Source organism: Ochlerotatus camptorhynchus, unplaced genomic scaffold, assembly GCF_037179485.1.
Source record: "Ochlerotatus camptorhynchus isolate MF236.1 unplaced genomic scaffold, CSIRO-AGI_Acam_v1.1 ptg000027l, whole genome shotgun sequence".
NCBI lineage: Eukaryota > Metazoa > Arthropoda > Insecta > Diptera > Culicidae > Ochlerotatus > Ochlerotatus camptorhynchus.
Window position 1 is genome coordinate 372,945 of NW_027040519.1, and position 18,743 is coordinate 391,687.

At 38.2% G+C, this 18,743-nt stretch overlaps 1 protein-coding gene across 2 annotated transcripts in view; it reads left to right on the forward strand.

Annotated features, from left to right (window-relative positions):
- Positions 1 to 18,743, forward strand: part of LOC135708320 (uncharacterized) — a 501,509-nt gene that overhangs the window by 251,840 nt on the left and 230,926 nt on the right. The window contains exon 2 of one of the 2 annotated variants that reach the window (XM_065230335.1): positions 2,159 to 3,441. The gene's annotated coding sequence lies outside the window, so the exon portion shown is untranslated. Of the gene's footprint in view, positions 1 to 1,667; positions 3,442 to 18,743 lie in introns of both variants that reach the window. The other variant, XM_065230323.1, reaches the window with a different exon arrangement.

An 18,743-nucleotide genomic window follows, 5' to 3' on the forward strand; every position in this document is an offset into this window, starting at 1 on the left:
TGGTGAAATTGATTCCACCCACTTAGTCTCTTGCCTGAACTTTCGTGCGCCAAGCAGATTTCTGCGCTCATCGTTCCTATTGCGTCAGGACTCACATCGCTCTTCTTTTGGACAACATGAACCTATTATGAGTATGATTCTACAGTTCAAGAGTTGTTCGAGTTTGGGGAACCTGCGTTTCCCGAGACGTATTATCAATTCCAGACACAGGTTTTGTACAACGGTTGAATCGACATTTTTGTCCGCTTTCAACCATGGTTTCAACATTTCCTGCTCCGTAGTGACAACTTTAGGATGCTTACGGAGTTCGTGCTACATCATAGCCCAGTATCTTTCGATCGGCCACAACTCCGGTGTGTTTGGGGTATAGAGATCCTTCGGCACGAAATTGACCTCATTCGTCTTGTACAACCCTAGAACGTCCTTGGAGTAGTGACAAGAGACTAGATCCGGCCAAAACAATGTAGGAACGTTGTGTGATTTGAGAAACTCCATTTCCACACGAACAAATCGCCTGCCAAATCTTGAATTTCTTGGGGAACTTCGAAACTTGCTGTTTGCTGAGAGACTCTGAAACATCGCACTTGTCTTTTGTAGTCACATACTGGTTTCCCGGAATTTGTTTGAAGTCCGCTTTTACGTATGTTTCATCGTCCATGATACAGCAGTGTGGTTTTGTTAACAGCTGTGTGTACAGCTTACGTACCCGCGTTCTAGCTGTCCTATTCTGTCGTTCATTGCAGTTTGGTGCTTTCTGAACCTTGAATGAACCCTGCTCGTTTCTTGCCTTTCTGCACGAAACTTTTTGTCCGGTGCAGTTTTTTCGCGACATTCCGATCTGGGTTTGCGTTTAAAAGGCAGCAACCACTCGCTTGTGATCTTCATCGCACTCACTTGCCTCCGATCGACAGTTAAACGTTCTCGGAAACGTTTCCATTTTCAAAACTACTAAAATTTCTCAATGAAACTCACGCAGTGTAAATAATACAAGCAGAGGCCATCTCACCCAAAATTTAATTAAAATTAACCCAAAGGGCAAAATGTTACAGCTTTTTTAAAGTGGTGCAAGTTAACTGTGGACACCCTTTAGTTAGATACGGACATGTTCTGGGTACCCCCAGGGAAGTGACCAGCTTCTGAGTTCGTCATGCGTCACATCAAATCACATGATACTTCAAAAACCAGTTTAATGGTAGTAATTTGGAGTGTCCATGAGCACACTGGCCACATACGGACATGTTCCAAGAGTCCTCGGATTCATGTCATCAAATTAAAAGGGATTCAAATCTTGCCCAATTTTAAAATGCTTTTTATAAAAATGTATTTCTGAGAATTTACAAATTTGTCTGGAGGCTTGAGAGTATTGATAAAGTCACATAAGATATTTGATTTTTGCGCTGATATATACTCAAAATTAAAACGGGGAATCAAGTGTGTTCACTCTCCCTTAAGGTTGACAATTTAAAACAAAAATAAATAATGTATAACATGTGAATGAAAGAAAAATGTGTATGTGTGTGTGCGTTAATGTCCCTGATTTCCACCAACAGAAACATTGAACTTTGTCTTCTAAACTGTGGCAATAAACAATTACTTTTGATCACAACTGATCTCGTGATCTTGCTAAATCAAACACTAACAAAATCCATTTTCTCTTATATTTCCAGAATCTGTCTATTTTCCATTTTTGATAACGAAACGATACATACATCCGGGGGACACAGACGCAATCCAGCAAAAGTGACTCAAGTTCCCAGACTGAAAATAGGAAAAATACAATAATCAGCGCTGATTTATTGACTTTTCTTTGGAAACAAAAGAAACCACTCTCAAATAAATCTAGCGTGAAAATCGGTGTCATCACTCAACTGGCAGAACACAGACGAACAGTGTATTTAGCAATACAAAAAACTTGTCAATTGGCTTTGCTTCGTTGGCAACAGTGACGGTGTACAAGTGACGACAAAACAATCAAACATCAAAATTTGCAGTGAATGTATCAAAACGTTGAAGAAATCGTGACTTGTTGTTGACTTGAACCGATCGAATCCGAACAGTGGTCCCCCAAAGGTAAAGTGCGTGCATCACCCCTTCGGCGGCGGCAGGATTCTCGAAATTTTGCACGCTTCAGCGATCCTGAGTGGGCCACAAGAAGCAGCTTAGGCCGTGTGTGCACGGTGCAACAGTAGTGGGCAGGGGTTTCGCGCTTCGCTGCACATGTCTTTGAAACACAACAATGGCCGCTCGGGCGGTCAGTGAGCGATTTGACCACACAAGCCGGTACTGAAGTCTCGAGTGCTTTGCGAAACTTTCCTTTCTGACGCCTCCCCTTCGGTCAAGTGTTGCAAACCTTTTGGCGTCGCCGGAAAATCAAAAGTGAAACGATCCACGTTCTAAAGGTGGTATTTATCGGTCAGTTGGTGGAAAATTCAAACCGGAGTGGATCGTACGTGCATATGAAAGAAAAATCGACTGCGGTGGGAAAAAGTGAAAATTGAGTTATCCCTCAAACATCCTCCAGTGATCGGTTGAGTTTGGTGAATGTATGGATTCCAGCGCTAATTGCATCCAAATGAAAGGAGAATAATAGCAGCAGCGCGGTTTAAGCAAAAGAAAAGCAGTGGCATCCAGTATCCAGTAGTTGAATATCCAATCAGTTTTTGAACAAATCTCAGTTTCGAAAACAAAGGCCTCCGCCACCGCCTCCGAAGAGTGCGAGTGATAAAAATTTATAGCTAATTGATCGTTTTCCCCGGGTGCACCTCGAGAGGCGCTTCGCCATTCATCCGCCGAACGATTGGCGTGTTGTTTTGGATGTGAGCAAGAAAAAGGGAAAATTTTGGTCAGTTTTTTTTTACTTCTCGCCCGTCAGCGGGAAAAAGGCGCAATTAGACTCGCGCGCGTGCGAACGGCTGCAGTCAACAGTCGGAAGGCGGAGAAGAAAAAGAAAAAGAAGTTGATGAAAAATTTACAAAACGAAGAAAATTGAAGAGTGCGATAAAATATAGCGAAACATACAAAAAAAATCCATAGCGGTTCATCGAAAAGTGAAACAACTAAAAGCAACAACTACAACTACAACAACAACAACAAAAGCCAAAGCGCCTCTGAAGAAAAATTCGAATCCAAAAGTTAAGTGAAGTTATACACACTCTGTGTGAGGTGTCTGTCAGTTTTTCTTCTTCAGATTGTTGCGTGTGGAAGTGGAAGTGCATTTCTTTGGTTTTGTTTCATCATCATTACTGCCATTATCAGTGCTATCGGTGGTGAAAAATTACACTTGGAGAAAAAAAACTTTCGGATTTACATGCACGCATACTCGAAGAAACGGTTGGAAAATTGCGTGCTGCATGAGAAGAAGATGCAGCAGAAGAAGAAGCAGTAAGAAGGCGAGAGACCAACGACGAAGACGTGAACTTTTACGTGAACTCATTGCAAATGGTAATTATACTTACGTTTGTTGTTTTGTTTTTTTTTTGCTCGAGACGAAATCATTTGGAAATCTATTTTTCCGATGCGATGCGATGCGGTGAGTGGTGTCTTCTTGGTTGATAGTTAAAAGGGGCCTATTATTAGTTATAATAACAAAAGGGTAACGGTTGCCGCGCAGATTGATAATGAGTGGGCTTTGGGGATGGATATTTCCCTAAGAGTGGGTGTGTGCGCGAAAGCTAAGTTAAATGAAAAGGCTGCAGATTCGCTAATGAGGGGTTGAAATGTTGGCGTTTTGGATGATTGCTTACGGCTCAGGGTGGATTGAAGCGCGTTTGATAATTACTAATTTTCTATTAACGTGAGCTGTCAATTACGAAATTTGATTGGGGCCGATTATTTAAGGCTCACGACTCACAAGGTTGCCAAATGTGGACGTTGGGGAACCTTTCTCAATTGTATAACTTTGTTCTGCCGTGTTGGTTTTTTATTGTTTACCAATTATACAAATAATGTTATAACTCTTGCTCAAACTCTCAACTGTTTATCTAGATTTTCTCGTAAATATTTTTCCAAAAGTTAAAAAAAAATTCTAGTTTTTGTAATTATAGTTCCAGATTGACTGGGGAGCGCCCAGACCTTATTTGATCGTGGTATTTCTCTTAAGGCTAATAAAGCACTCTAGGGTACGAGACTAGACTAGACTTTCTCTAGCTAATAAATTATCGCACTGAAGCTTCATGTTGATATTAGTATAGTATTTCCTCCCAACTCGGAAAATCGTAAACGTCACGTATGAAGTAACAAAACACTTTGCTTGAACTGAACTCAAGGCGGGAGTAATTATCAGCAATGCTGATGATGGTACAGCGCGCAACACTGTTTTTATTTTAGATGACTACGTTGGTCATGATGAGAGAAGCAAAACAATAGTTGGGTAACCAACAGTTTATAACACACCATAGCCTGGATATGATTTCGGCAACTTTTGGCTATAGGTAGTGACAAACGTCGCTAGAAATATTCCTCGCAGTATATGAGCAAGTCAAACGAGCATTTTTTTGCATGTGGATTTGAGGACATCCATCCATCGAAGTATGAGTTAAAGGTAAAGGAGTACGCATTTGATAGTATTGGCGCATTAATGGCCCTTCGTTAAATTTCAACTTTTGTTCAATTTTCGCACTGCCGTACTCTAGTGGAACTATGAATCTATCCTCTTCATAACTTTCTCTAGCTAATAAACTATCATTATGTTGATATAAGTATAGAATTTCCTCCTAACTGTCATAAAATTTTGACTAATTTAACCGATACAACTTTCAATCGATCAGTAATTGGTTCTTGTTTTTGAATTTATAGCGGTGAAGCGTTGTTCTAGCTGAATTTTTAAAATATTAAAGGAATGCGTCAAACCCCTTTTTCATTTTTTTTTAATGCTCTTAAAATCCAACAAAATTTGTGTGCATCCTTTCAATACAACCCAAGCAACAATTTTGGTTAACTAAAGATTATGTTAAATTACCGATATGAAATCATTCTAGTTTTTTATAGAACAATAATAATATTATCATAAAGAATATGATGGCACTTACGAACCTTGAAATTACAGGTTCTAATAATCATTAATTGCAATGAGGTACACGGTAGCATTCCATGGGTTCCGTAATTTTGATTTTCTCTAAGCTTTGCATCTCATTTCGTGATGCACCTTTGTCGTAATACTTCCTTCAACGAACACAAATTTTCTTGCATTGCCATGGTCATCTGGGAGGAGGTTCACGTCTAGTGCTTTCCCCAGGAATAGTTCGCAACTGCCACCCGTCCAGTCTTCAGCGTACCCAGCGAGGCATCTTTCGTATTGCTCGCAATCTCCGACACCGGTGAGAGACCAGCAGTCGAGCACATTTGCAAGCAGAAAACTTGCTGATTCACGGTAACGTCGGCCACCAAATCACCACCAAAACTTGCGACGGACACATTATCAACACGTTCGCGGGCTAATTCACCAACCGGACCGATCTCTAAATAGAACTACACGCCGAAAGTGTAGCATACGAACTCGGAGAACCGGACTCCCTGTAGGCAATGAAAACCGACACCGAACAATGGAACTGAAGCTGCGCCGTATATTTTGGAGGTTAGATTCAAGGTCAACCGAGTCACTCAAGGCAAACACAGGCAAAACACGATATGTATGTCACTAAATGATAACTATATCGACACTTGAAACTAAACTTCAGTACACAAATCAACAAATTTAAAGCAACATATGTTTAATTCACGGACGAGAAATACGCAGCCTCTCCAAAAGTCTGCGGGACTTTCCCGAAAGTCTGTGGGACTTTCCTCGAAAATCCGTGGGACTTTCTCCGAAAGTCTGTCGTACTTTCCGTGAAAGTCTGTCGGACTTTCCCTGAACAGACTGGACTTTCCCTGAAAGTCTGTCGGACTTTCCCTCAAAGTTTGTTTAACTTTCTCTGAAAGTCTGTTGGACTTTTCCTGAAAGTCTGTTGGACTTTCCCCGAAAGTCTGTGGGACTTTCTGTGAAAGTCCGTCGGACTTCCCCCAAAAGGCTGTAGGACTTCTCATGAGAGTCCGTCGGACTTCTCCTGAAAGTCCCTCTAACTTCTCCTGAAAGTCCGTTGAACATCTCCTGGAAGTCCGACGGACTTCTGCTCGTCGGATTTCTCTTGAAAGTCGATGGGATTTTTTCTGAAAGTCGTTCAGACTGCTTTTAGAAATACACCGGATTTCTCCTGAATCTCTGTCAAAATTCTCCAGAAAGACCTTCAGACTTCTCCTGAAAGTTATTTGGACTTCTCCTGAATGTCCTTCGAACTTCTCCTAAAAGGCCTTCGAACTTCTCCTGAAAGTCCTTTGAAGTTCTCCAGAAAGTTCTTCGAACTTCCAACCTGGAAAATCTCATGAAATTCCGTTGGACTACTCGTTAAAATCGGTCAGATATCTCGTGAAAACCCGTTGGACTTTTCCTGAAAAACCGTCAAAATCCTCCAGAATGTTTGTCGAAAAATCTCATTAAAGTCGGTCGTCTTTCTGCCGAAAGTTTTTCGGACTTCTCTTGACAATCCGTTGGATTTCTCCTGAAAAGCGTGGAGAATTCTCCTGAAAGTTGTTCACACTTCCGTAAGAATTCTCCTGAAAGTTTGTAAAAATTGTCCAAAAACTTTTTTTTTCTGAAAATCATTCGGAATTCACCTGAAAGTCTATCGAACTTCTCCTGAAAGTCTGTCGGACTTCGCTTGAAAATCCGTCGGATTTCTCCAGAAATTCTATCAAACTTCTTCCGGAAGTTCTCTGGATTTTTGCTAATAGTCCGTCCGAAATCTCATGAAAGTCCGCCTTACTTCTCCTGAAAATTGTTGAGACCCCCTTTGAAAATTTGTCGGATTTCTCCTGAAGGTTCGTTTAAATTCTCCAGAAATTCCACTGGAAAATCTCATGAAAGTCCTTTCGGCTTCTTCTGAGAGTTCATCGAACTTCTCCTGAAAGTCTATCGGACGTCTTCTTAAAGTCTTTCGGACTTCTCTTGAATGTCTTTGGGACTTCTATTAAAAGTCTGTCAAACTTGTCGTGAAAGACATTCGAACTTCTCCTGAAAGTTCATCGGATTTCTCCAGAAAGTCTTCCGGTTTTCATCTGGAAGTAATTCGGGTTTATTTTCTGTAAGTTTGTCGGACTACTTTTGAATATCCGTCGGACTTCTTTCTCGTGGAAAGCCTAGTCCGTTAGACTTGTCCTGGAAGTCATTCGGAATTCCTCTGAAAGTCGAAAGTATTTCTCTTGAAAATCCGTCGGGCTTCTCCTGATAGTCCGTCGGAAATATTCAGGAAGTTCTTCGGATTTCTCTTGAAAGTTCTTTGGATTTTTAAACGTCATTCAGACATCTCTTGAAAACCCGTCAAAACTCTCCAGAAAGTCCGTCGGAAAATCTCTTGAAAGTCCATCGGAAAATCTCCTGAAAGTCGTACCGGCGCAGGCCGCCAGCACCACGATCCAAAGTGGGATGACGTCCGGCTTGGGAGTCGGTTCAGGCGTGGCCTGGACCTGGATCTCACGCATCTTCAGTGGCATCTCCTTCGGCCGACCGATGTACGGCAAACGAGTGACGCGGGCCACGGTCATCGTGGAGCAGTTGATCGTCGTTCCGGACGAGATCTTGTGCAAGTTATGGGCCACCACTCGGGACCGCTCAACTTGTTTTGACCCTAATTGCACCGATATTTAAAACCAAATTGCTTTAAATTCTTCTTTTCTTAAAGTAATGTGGAACGAATTTCTTTGTTCAAATGCACACTCACTGGTACGGTAAAATGATTTTTTTTTTAAATTTGGACGGTTGATCGAAAGCCAATTTCCTCAAAATACCCCTATATTTAACTCTTTCAAATTAACCCAGGAACTACAAATTTTTCCAAACTGAAAAAAACTATCACAACCTATTTTTGCTTGTTTTCCAGTGCGTGCCTGCCTACCCGAATAACTCACAAAACGGTTCCGTTTTTTTGTTTTTAGCAATTTCCCATGTCTAGCTTAGAAGGGAAGACCGAGGGGTTTGGCCAACTTTTGAACTATTTTTACTAGATTGCAAAATCTTCCATTTCTACAATTTAGTCGAGAATCTTCTTCACAATCACCATGTATTTTTTCACAGAGCAGCTTGAAAAAAAAAATACTTTGAAATCACATAATTGACTTGAAGTTTTAGTCAAAACTCTCTTAGAAGTCATTCTGAAATCTGCTTTAAGTTGCTTGGAAAATGTTTTATTTTTCTAAAATTCTCGTAATAGTTCTTCAGTAACTGTATCCCGTAAATCTAGTCCAGTCCAAAGGTCCTGAAAGTTTTTCAAGGTTCAAAATCTTATTTTTCTCGAGGAAAGGACAGAGTACATTTTTCCCCGGTTTGTTTTCGAAATTCACAGGTTTTTCCCGGTAGCTTCGATTTTCCGGCCTTTTCCCGATTTCCTGAACCACTGGTCACCCTGGCAGCAACTGATGGTGGGAGTGATTTGAAAAACCCTTTTGTGGACGAACATTTCGGTTGCTCTTCCACTATTCTTGCGTAATCAGTTTTCACCGAACTCCTTGCCAGAAAGCTTCTATAGCGGTTCATCCCATCCATCCGCTCTTCTGATTAGTCGTGAAATATTCCTATTTAGTTCGTTAAATTTTTAAATACACCAAAAAATTGTTGCATAAATTCTCCGTCGAATGACATACTGTATGACATATTTCGCATTAATGGTTTTGAGAAATATGCGTTTGAAAACTTCCCCCATTTTCGTTACATGCCTCATTTTCGATTTCGTATTGTGAACTCAAGTATAGTAAAGAAAGGCGTAGTCCTACGTCAAAACAACATTGATCTAAAACGAATAATATTTAATCTTAGTTATTATAAGCTGTGAACCGGCATAATGCTCACTACAGAAGCGTTAAAAGCCTAGAAAAAGTGAATCCTAATCAATTCAGAGTTGTTTAGTTGAGTTGTTGACAGTGTACCACCAACATCAGTCAATTTCTCTGTTAACTCATCAATCTGGATCGTTTTATTTACTGAATATTTTTTTTTGAAAAAGCGCAACGGGTCGATCGTTTTGCACAGTTCCTGGATGTTCCAGCTCAAAAGAAGGCTCTTCCACTATTTATTTCTGCCGGATAAATGCTACAAACAGGCTTCCAAATATTTTAAATTTTAACTAAGCCATTTTTAGGTTTACTAAATTTTAGGTAAGATGATGCCTGGACAATATTCTCTCGCAACCCATCAGAGCAGTCTTATCTGTTCTTTGCACTCAACTTTACCTTTTTTGTTTTAACGTATAATGGACGAGTTACTAGGGCAACATTCGAAAACGACCTATGAATATAGGCTCATTCTGGCAAACCGACACCAGCAACTGAGTGAAAGTTTGCTCTATCAGATGATATCGTTAGTTTGCCTACACGGTAAGAAAAAAGTACCCAACAGTACGTTCTTTTCACTCATCTCGGCACTATAGTACAGGAACCCAAAAGTAGGTAAAGCAGGTCAAAGTAGTTTTCATTTACTTGTGTGCAATTCATACGGAATTTACCACTAGATTTCTATAAAAAAAAAGAAAAAAAAAACTTGATTTCTACCCAAAAGTAAGTTAGTTGTAACCAAAAGTAGGTAAATATGATTATACTCAACGTTGGGTTCCCACACTTTACTACCCCTGTTGGGTGGTTTTGCTCCTTCGTTTTTGACAACATTAGAAGGAGAAAGGAAGACAAACTAGTTAAAAGTAGGTAAAAGTGAATTGGCCGTTGGGTCTTTTTTTCTAACCGCTTAGGCACAGACAAACAGATAACTCTTAGAAGAAAATTCCAAGTATTGTTTTGCAACCGGAGCATCCCTCGTTTATGCAATTTTTTCACTAGTTACTTTTCCCTCGTTCTGTCAACGCGTCAGCTGTGTTGAATAAAAACCAAACAGATGGAAGTCAGTGATGTCGGTTCTACGAAATTTTCCGTAGATCTATAGAATTTATTGAATTTTGCGGAAATACGGATCTGGAACAATTCACAGAAGCTCAGACTTTTTTTTAAGGGATTTGTTTTGTTTGTTTAGTGCGCTTTTTCTTTTGCTGGAAACAAGTTTTTAAACGAGATAATGCATAACTAAGTAGTGCCCTTTCTACCATCGCTCATCACTTTAATGTGTACACAGCAAAACAAGTATCTTCTTCTTCGCATTTCAAGCTTATTGCATATCGCATATTAGCTTATTGTGTGCTCTCAACTTAGTGTTCTAGATGCACTTCCACAGTTATTAATTGAGAGCTTTCGATGCTTGTCCCATTTTTGCATTGGTATAATTGTGTGGCAAGTGCAATCATACTTCTATGCCCAGGGAAGTCGAGAAATTTTCCAACCCGAAAAATTCCTAGACCGGACCGGGAATTGAACCCAACCACCTCCAGCATGGTCTTGCTTTATAGCTGTGCCTTTACCGACTGAGCTAAGGGAGGCAAAACAAGTATACTATGTGTCAATCAAAGACATTCATTGTTAAGTATTGAACATCAATAACTGGTAAAAGTTAATAGAATATTACAGTCATCCAATTGATTTGTTCTAGAATTCTGTGTACATCGTACAGCGTAATATTAGGAAGGGAATGACTAATGTGCAACAGTTTTGATGTAATATTCAACAACTTTTTTTTTCTGTATTTGTCAGTTGTGGTATGTGTCGCCAGTGAGATGCCTTGACCACTTATCATTTTCAAGAGCTGACATCTACTAACTAAACGTGAAAAAGAACTAGCATCACTGATAAGTTCGAAATGTGGTGTCTTGCTCAATGCTTCAGTGGCGCCACCATGACAAATGCAAGCACATTCCCAACTAAAACATTATTTGCGATGAATGTGATTGTGAGTGTTATGTCTGTTTGTCTGTGGTATAGGTATGTTGTAATTCGTGAACAATCGACGTATGAGGAAGAGGAGACAATACGGGGGCGAAAACGAACCAGTTTTCTGTCAAACGCGAACCAGCTAGTGGTTGGCCGATTTGAAGTGCGTAAGATAGAGATCTGGATAGATATATATAGAGATAGAGATAAAAGAGTAAGAAGCCAGTTGTCTCCTCTTCCTCTTAGATGTTGCTCGAGAACGTTCTGGTGAAATCAAATCTGTGTAAATCGATTGCCCAATTACGGTTCTTAGTGTGTTGACAGTTTTATTCCTGTCAGTTGCCATTCTGGTTTGTAAAGAAGGATGGCAGCTATAATCTGCCTTTCTTTTATTTGTTTGGTCAGCTAATAGTACGTTCATAATATAGCTGATATCACGTAATATAAGCTTTCTTGATAACATACTATATTACGTGATATCAAATATAGTTAATTCAATTTATTTAATACAAACCGCATTATATAAATCAGAATCATTCATATTTGATAGAATCTTGTACTAAAATTGGATTAGTTTCATGGCATTCTGGGAATCTGTAAAAATTACTCAAATCCACATTCTCGAAAGTATCCCGCAACATCACCCAAATTCGAATTAGGGCGGCTGAAATCCCCTAAGGGCCTGTGTGATCCAATAAGCCGATTTTAATGTACTCTTTTTGGCTAAATCTCTTAATTCTAAAAATTCTCCCTCGGTGGCTTCTTCTATCACAAATTTTCTCCTTGTGGTTATATCAATATCAAATATTATTTTTATCACCCCGTAATTTCCCTTCCCGTCGAACTGTAGCTGCGTCTATGTCAATGTGGTGAACCGTGAACCCGGTCAAATCCGTTCGTGACTTGTTTTTTTTTCTTCTCTTCTCTGTTGTTGTGGTTGAATGAGTGTCGTTGAAAAGAGAGAGGTTCTGGGTATCTACTATGACTGTATCTACGTATTGAACGGTCCTAGGTATTCGTGGCGATGATGGTCGGAAGGAGAATAGAAAAATAAAAGGTTTCTTCCTCCGGCTTATAAATAAGACGATTCGATGCTATGCATGTGTGTTTGTTGGTTTGATTTGGGGGACGAATCGTATTTCTTTTTTGTCCAATTCCGGGAACAGGTGACAATCAACGTTTGAATAATAGGTTGATTTGGGTAAAAAATCTTGCGTGTAGGATCAATTCCAACTTAAAGGTGCTGGCTCTCAGGTTGTGTCTGGAGAAAATTGGGGAATACATTTGATTGATTTGATCTGTACGGATATAATCATGTCCTTGCTCTGTAATGGTTGTAATTCGTATTATTCGAGGAGGTCTGGCGTTGATGGATCATCTAATCATCACTCTGGATTCGATTGGTCGTTAGTTAGGGTCAGGGGAGGAATAACAACATGTCTCGCAACGAGATTCCATTCCTCCTGCCCGGACGACGACGACGATGCTTTGCTCTCTAGGTATATGGCTTCTTTGGTGAACGGAAATCCAAACTTGACATCGCATCGCAATAAGGGAAAACCCTCTTCAACACTATGATGCGATGATCTGTAGGAATGAAATAATCATAATAATAATAATAACAATAAAAAATCAAGGAAAACAGTTTCAACAACACTCGTCATTCGTTTGATTAAGATGGCTTGGGAGTGAAAAAGAAAGAATCTGGATCAGACATCCATGATGGGCGTATGCAGATTATATGGTGTTGTAAGAAGATGTGATTTACTATAACCAGCAATCTCTCTCTAAGATTGCTTATTTTTAACTTAACATCTACATTCCAGACGTTTCTCGACCTATAAAGTTTAAATTGCTACCATGTCGTCAGTTCCGGGTTTGATTAAATAACTTTCGATCGATCAGTTTTTATATGTGTACAATCTGTTTCCATTTTGAAATATTTTAAAATGTAGTGGGTTTGTCTTCTTAGAAGTTACGTTAAGGAAATTGATCAAAGTAGTTCGGAACAGGGACTAGTAAGGAAATGGCGAAAAAGGTGACAAGGTAATGGGGCGAAATCAATGAGGTTTTCCTAGCATCTTCTACATGACATTTATTTAATTGACATTTAATCAAAGGGCGTTCTGCAGAGAACTCCTTAGGAATTCTGTAAACTAGGCTTCCGTTGTAGTAATTTTAAATAGCTGTGCGAGCAAAAGTTACGGAAAATTCATTGGAGAATTCCAAGGGTATTATAAATAAAAATACATGAGGCCGAATGGTTATCAGGCCGTATGATTTACAGCTTACACAGACTTATATCAATTTGGATGAGCTTCCTTACTTATTTATTTATTTATTTGTCGTGCAATATTTGCCTTAAGTGCTATTTTTATAATTTTGACTTAGTTATAAAAATTATAATATGTCACAAATTGATCGTTATGTATTTAAAATTTTCAATACAGTACAGTACGGTTTTGGCACGGTTCGATTTTGGCAACAAAACCACAAAACCGCTCGTTTTTGGCACCGTGCTAAAGTCGAACGGATTTTGAAATTAATGTTTTTTTTGCTCCATGTGATTACAATTTTTAATAAGAGATTAATTATTAATAAAGTCTAGTCCATAAAGATGTCTCGCGATGATCCAAAATTATCGAAATCATAAATTAAATTTCTAAATTAAACTGTTTGATTTTGGCATGGTTCGATTTTAGAAGCACCAAATTTTCAAAATTGAACGGGCACGCGAATGAGGTGTTATACCACAGACAGACATACAAATTAGTACCGTTGTACTTCTTTAATCCAGTACCTCAAAACGTACAATTTGTGGTACTAGCTTAAAGCAATACAATGGTAGTACAACAGTGAACTGTATGTTTGTACAAGGTATTAAGCAAAAATTCGGTGCAAATGAAAAACTTCGAATGTAATTCAAAATGTCGTGTTGGGTTGTAAAAACAACGCGGAAGATTTTTTCGATTACCGCGAGTGAACAAACCGGTCCTTTTTCGGAGGCAGAATTTGGTGAGATCCATCTGATTCATAATCAATCATAAATGCATATTTCCATATATTACTAAATACGCGCCAGATTTCGAAACATCATATTTCGAAATCTGGAAGTGTGTTTGCAGTACCATTATTCATATGATAACGGTAGTGTTTACATGTGGGGCTTATTGTATGTGAAAGTAACCTCGGAATGGACGTGAATTACCAGGCATTCTGAAATGGGTTGCTGAATCTGCAGCAGAGCTATCGCTTCCTAACTCCCGGACTGAACTTGCTGTATGTTATTACATCAAGGATTGTTGTAAGCAAATTTCTTCCATAATACCACTGCCGGCCAGTGGGGGTTAGATTGAGCACACACACACACACACACACACACACACACACACACACACACACACACACACACACACACACACACACACACACACACACACACACACACACACACACACACACACACACACACACACACACACACACACACACACACACACACACACACACACACACACACACACACACACACACACACACACACACACACACACACACACACACACACACACACACACACACACACACACACACACACACACACACACACACACACACACACACACACACACACACGCACACACACACACACACACACACACACATACACACACACACACACACACACACACACACACACACACACACACACACACACACACACACACACACCAAATTTTCAAAATTGAACGGGTGCTATACTTATATATTTGTTTTAGACTATCCGGACTTGGAATTTTTTTTTGATTTTGAACTGCGGTTTTTGGAATAGAAGAAATTTCATGCATCCCCTAAAATTTAAAAGATTCAAGTTTGGCAAGCAATTTAAATGCAATGTTTGAAACTTGAAACATGAGCAGTTCTTTCAAGTTTTACCACTTTCGTAATTTTGGCATCACTAATAAAATATGCACTAACCATACATGTTTTTCATTCAAAAGCTGCTCGTTTTTTCTTACACCAATCTATATGACTTGGATTTTTTTTTTGGTGTTGAACAAACTTTATATAGAGTATTTACAGGCCAAACAGCAAACAAATGTTGAATTTAAGACTCAACCTTCTCTAATTAGCATTACACTTTGCAATTATTATAGTATTTTGAATCGCACAAAAAACTACTAAATGCCGAATGATTTTTCAACAAATCATAGCTCAAAAACGTCACTTCCAAACGAAATGACGTCTGAAACAAAGTTGTAGGAAAAAATAGCATTGTGCATTTGCTTTTTAACCAGACATATTCAAACAATATTTAAGAACAGCCACTCCATAGCAAAACGATAAAGGGGCTCTCAAAATTGATATTGCAAAATATCATACCCGTATTTATTTATTTATTCATTAAGATGACCATTTCCATGTTAGGGTGGTTCAAAAATAATTTTTTTTCATGAATCACTTTTTTTCAAAAAAATTTAACTTTTGAACCACTGCGCCGATTTTAAAGATCAAGTTATCAAGTTATCAAGTTTTGGGGTTTCGCTCAATATTCTTATGCGACTAGATTACCATACGTCGTGCCCATGTCACAGTTGCTATCAATCAATGGAGACGCATAAACTAAATAGATCACATGTTGGACTTGTAGATCTCAAGATCTTTACTCTACGGAATTCTAGAACACATTAATTTAAGCATTTATACAAACATTTCGATTGTTAGTTTAAAACGATTTCTTTTTTACGAAGTAAATCTCAAATAGAGAGGTAAACACCTAGCACTTATTCGACTTACGAACCCCTGATTTGGTTCGTAAATGGAGGTTTTAGTATATTGTGGGGTATTTGATAGTATTTCCCAGTTTTACTTTAACCGGATGCCACCATCTTGGCTTCCAAAATGGCGTCAGACATAGATTTTGGTTCCTACACGTCACCCTGATTCCAAAATACCCATATCGTGGGGTATTTGACAATAATTCCAAAAATCTTTTTTTACAAACTAAGTCCCAAATAACGAGGTTTTTTTTTACGAAGTAAATCCCGAATAGGGGGCGACCCCGGCGTAGTGGTTAGCATCCATACCTCTCACGCCAAAGTCACGAGTTCAAATCTCACCCCTGGACAAGTCGCGTATGACCCAAGAGCGTTGAAGTGACTATAATAAAAACAAAAAATCCCAAATGACGAGTTTTTTAAGGCACTATTTAGATTTTCGATTGGTTTGGCTCGTAAATGGAGGTTCCAGTGTACCTATAACAAACTCCAACTCCTATAGAAAAAAGAACGAGCAACTTATAAAATTAAAAAAAAAATGTGGTTATGGCATATTTTACTAGTGATGCCAAATCCACGAATCCAGTAAAACTGTTCTTTCGAGTTCATGTTTGAAAAAAGGAAAAACTAGTTTCAAACATTGCATTTTAGTTGCTGCCGAATTTTAGCAAAATTTTAACGATTTACCATAAAAAACAATTAAACAAAGTGGGGGCGACCCTGGCGTAGTGGTTAACATCCATACTTCTCACGCCAAAGTCACGAGTTCAAATCTCACCCCAGACAAGTCACGAATGACCCAAGAGTGTTAAAGTGAATATAAAAAAAAAAAAAAAAAAAAAAATTAAACAAAGTTTCATGCAAATCGGAGAAGGTCGCATCAGATCAAAAAGTTTTGTGAAATTCCATCATTTTTGTGTATATTTTTTTGCCAATGTAGATACATGTAAATTACCAGGTAACGTCGTGTAATTCTACATTGTTTAACATGGAATTTTACATGATAAGCATGGTCATCATGTAAGCGTACATTACTTGCATGTAACCTTATATGACAAGATGTTTGAAGCAATCTCATACCAAAGCTTCAAATTACACTTAGGATCGTTTGTATCAGCTTACGTCGCATGTTATTTTCATTATTTTTTAGAGTGTGCTTTCACTAAATTTTGAAAGATTTGAGTTTGTCAATTTGATAAGAAATTAAAACGCATAATATTTAAGGATTTTTTCTTCTTTTAAAGATGAGCAGTTCTTTCGAGTTATACTATTTTCGTGATTTTTGGCACCATGATCAAAATATGCAATCCATTCTATTGTTCTTTCTTTCAAAAACTGATTATTCTTCTCTCACACCATTTTATTTGAGTTGATAGTTTACTGTGGCTAAGAATTTCTATCGAAGTTTTTTTTTTCTTATTCATCGTGACATGAGACTGAATAATTGGCACTTTGAGTCCAATATAACCTAGCCTTATTGATCTTCCTATTATTGCCTGGTAATTCTCTTTTTTAGACCAGCAAATTATTTTCGCAAGTGTTAATAAATGATCATCCGGCCTGTTCCAGCAACAAATTCGAAGAACTTGATAAAACTTCATAGAAGTGCAGGGATTTTTGTAAAAGTTCAGGAACCTTCGGTAAGCTCAGGAAACTCCGTTCAGAAGTCTGATGAACTTTTGTAGAAGCTAAAAAAAATCGAAAGTTCCGCAAACTTCTTAGTATTTCCGGGATCTTCGTATCAGTTTGGTAGCAGCTTGTCAGAGATTTTAAACCTTTATTAATTTGGTAAAACCTCTTAACGGAATCCCTTTATGAAGAGATTTTTGAGTATGCTGATTTATTTTATTTTCATTCCGTTATAATTGCATATCTTTTGACAAAAGATAAACAATTATAACGGAATTAAAAGGAAATAAATCAACACACTAAAAAAACTTTTCAGATATTTCACTTTAAAAAAGCTCAATAGGAAAGTTTTCGAAACGTCGTTTAACTTCAGGGAACATCAGATGTTCCGGAATTTTCGTAGAAACGGTTGAGGATCTTTCTGGAACTTCGAAGATGTTCGTAGTTATTTTAAGTGCTTTGAAGAATTATTTAAGGGTTGAAAATCATAATTATGGAACTCGGAAGATGTTCACGGAACTATGTAGAAATTCAGGAAATTTTCTTAGAAGTTATGGGAAACTTTAGTTTGGCAAACTTGGTTAAAATTCAGTGATCTTCCTAGAAGTTTAGGAAACTTTGTATGATTTATAAAAAAAAATTGAAAGTTCAAGGGACTTGGTTCCAGTTGACGGAACTTTCCAGAAATTCGAGAAACAATCCGCAGGTTCAAGGATCTTCACAAAAGCTAAGGGAACTTCGCATTTGCCAAAGGGATTGGGAAGAAGCTCAGGCAGCTTTGTTTAAGTTCATGGAACTGAGTATAAGTTCAAGAAACTTTGTGGAAATACAGGAAATTTTGTAGAATTTCAGAGAATTACGTTGATATTAACGGATTTTCACCACACTTTTGCGAAGTTCATGATAGCGGAAGAATCTCCTTTCAACGATACGATTCAACTTATCGAATAACGCAATTCGCAATACAGTTCGTTTCTGTTTTTTGGCAACACGACTCCATCAGCTATAAGTTTTCACAATTTTATAAAAGTGCTTTCTGGATAATTAATCATAGTTTTATAACTATCTCAAATTCATCAAGAACAGCCAAGTGAAATAAAAAAAATTGAATTTGGCATTCACTGGATATAAAAGAAAGCTGTAAAAACCAAAATAACGTCTTACTGAAAACAGAAAAGCACAATATACTCGTTAAGTGCCAACATAATTGAGCCACGCAAATTGATGAATTAATTTGATTGTACCCTCTATGAACTCAATTAAATTTCGCTTAATTGTTCTTTAGGAGCAATGAACCAAGTTTGAGCTGTAATTCAGCCATTCTTATTCTCGCTTAATTATTCAAAATGGCGTACTCGATATTTTTTCAATAACTCATAGCACGAAAACAGATCATTTAATCTAGATTGTATCTAGTAGATTGTCTTTTCAGAAAAAAATTACACACTGAAAACAATTACATGCATAAAACATATTTTCCAGCCAAGAAAATCGTTTGCT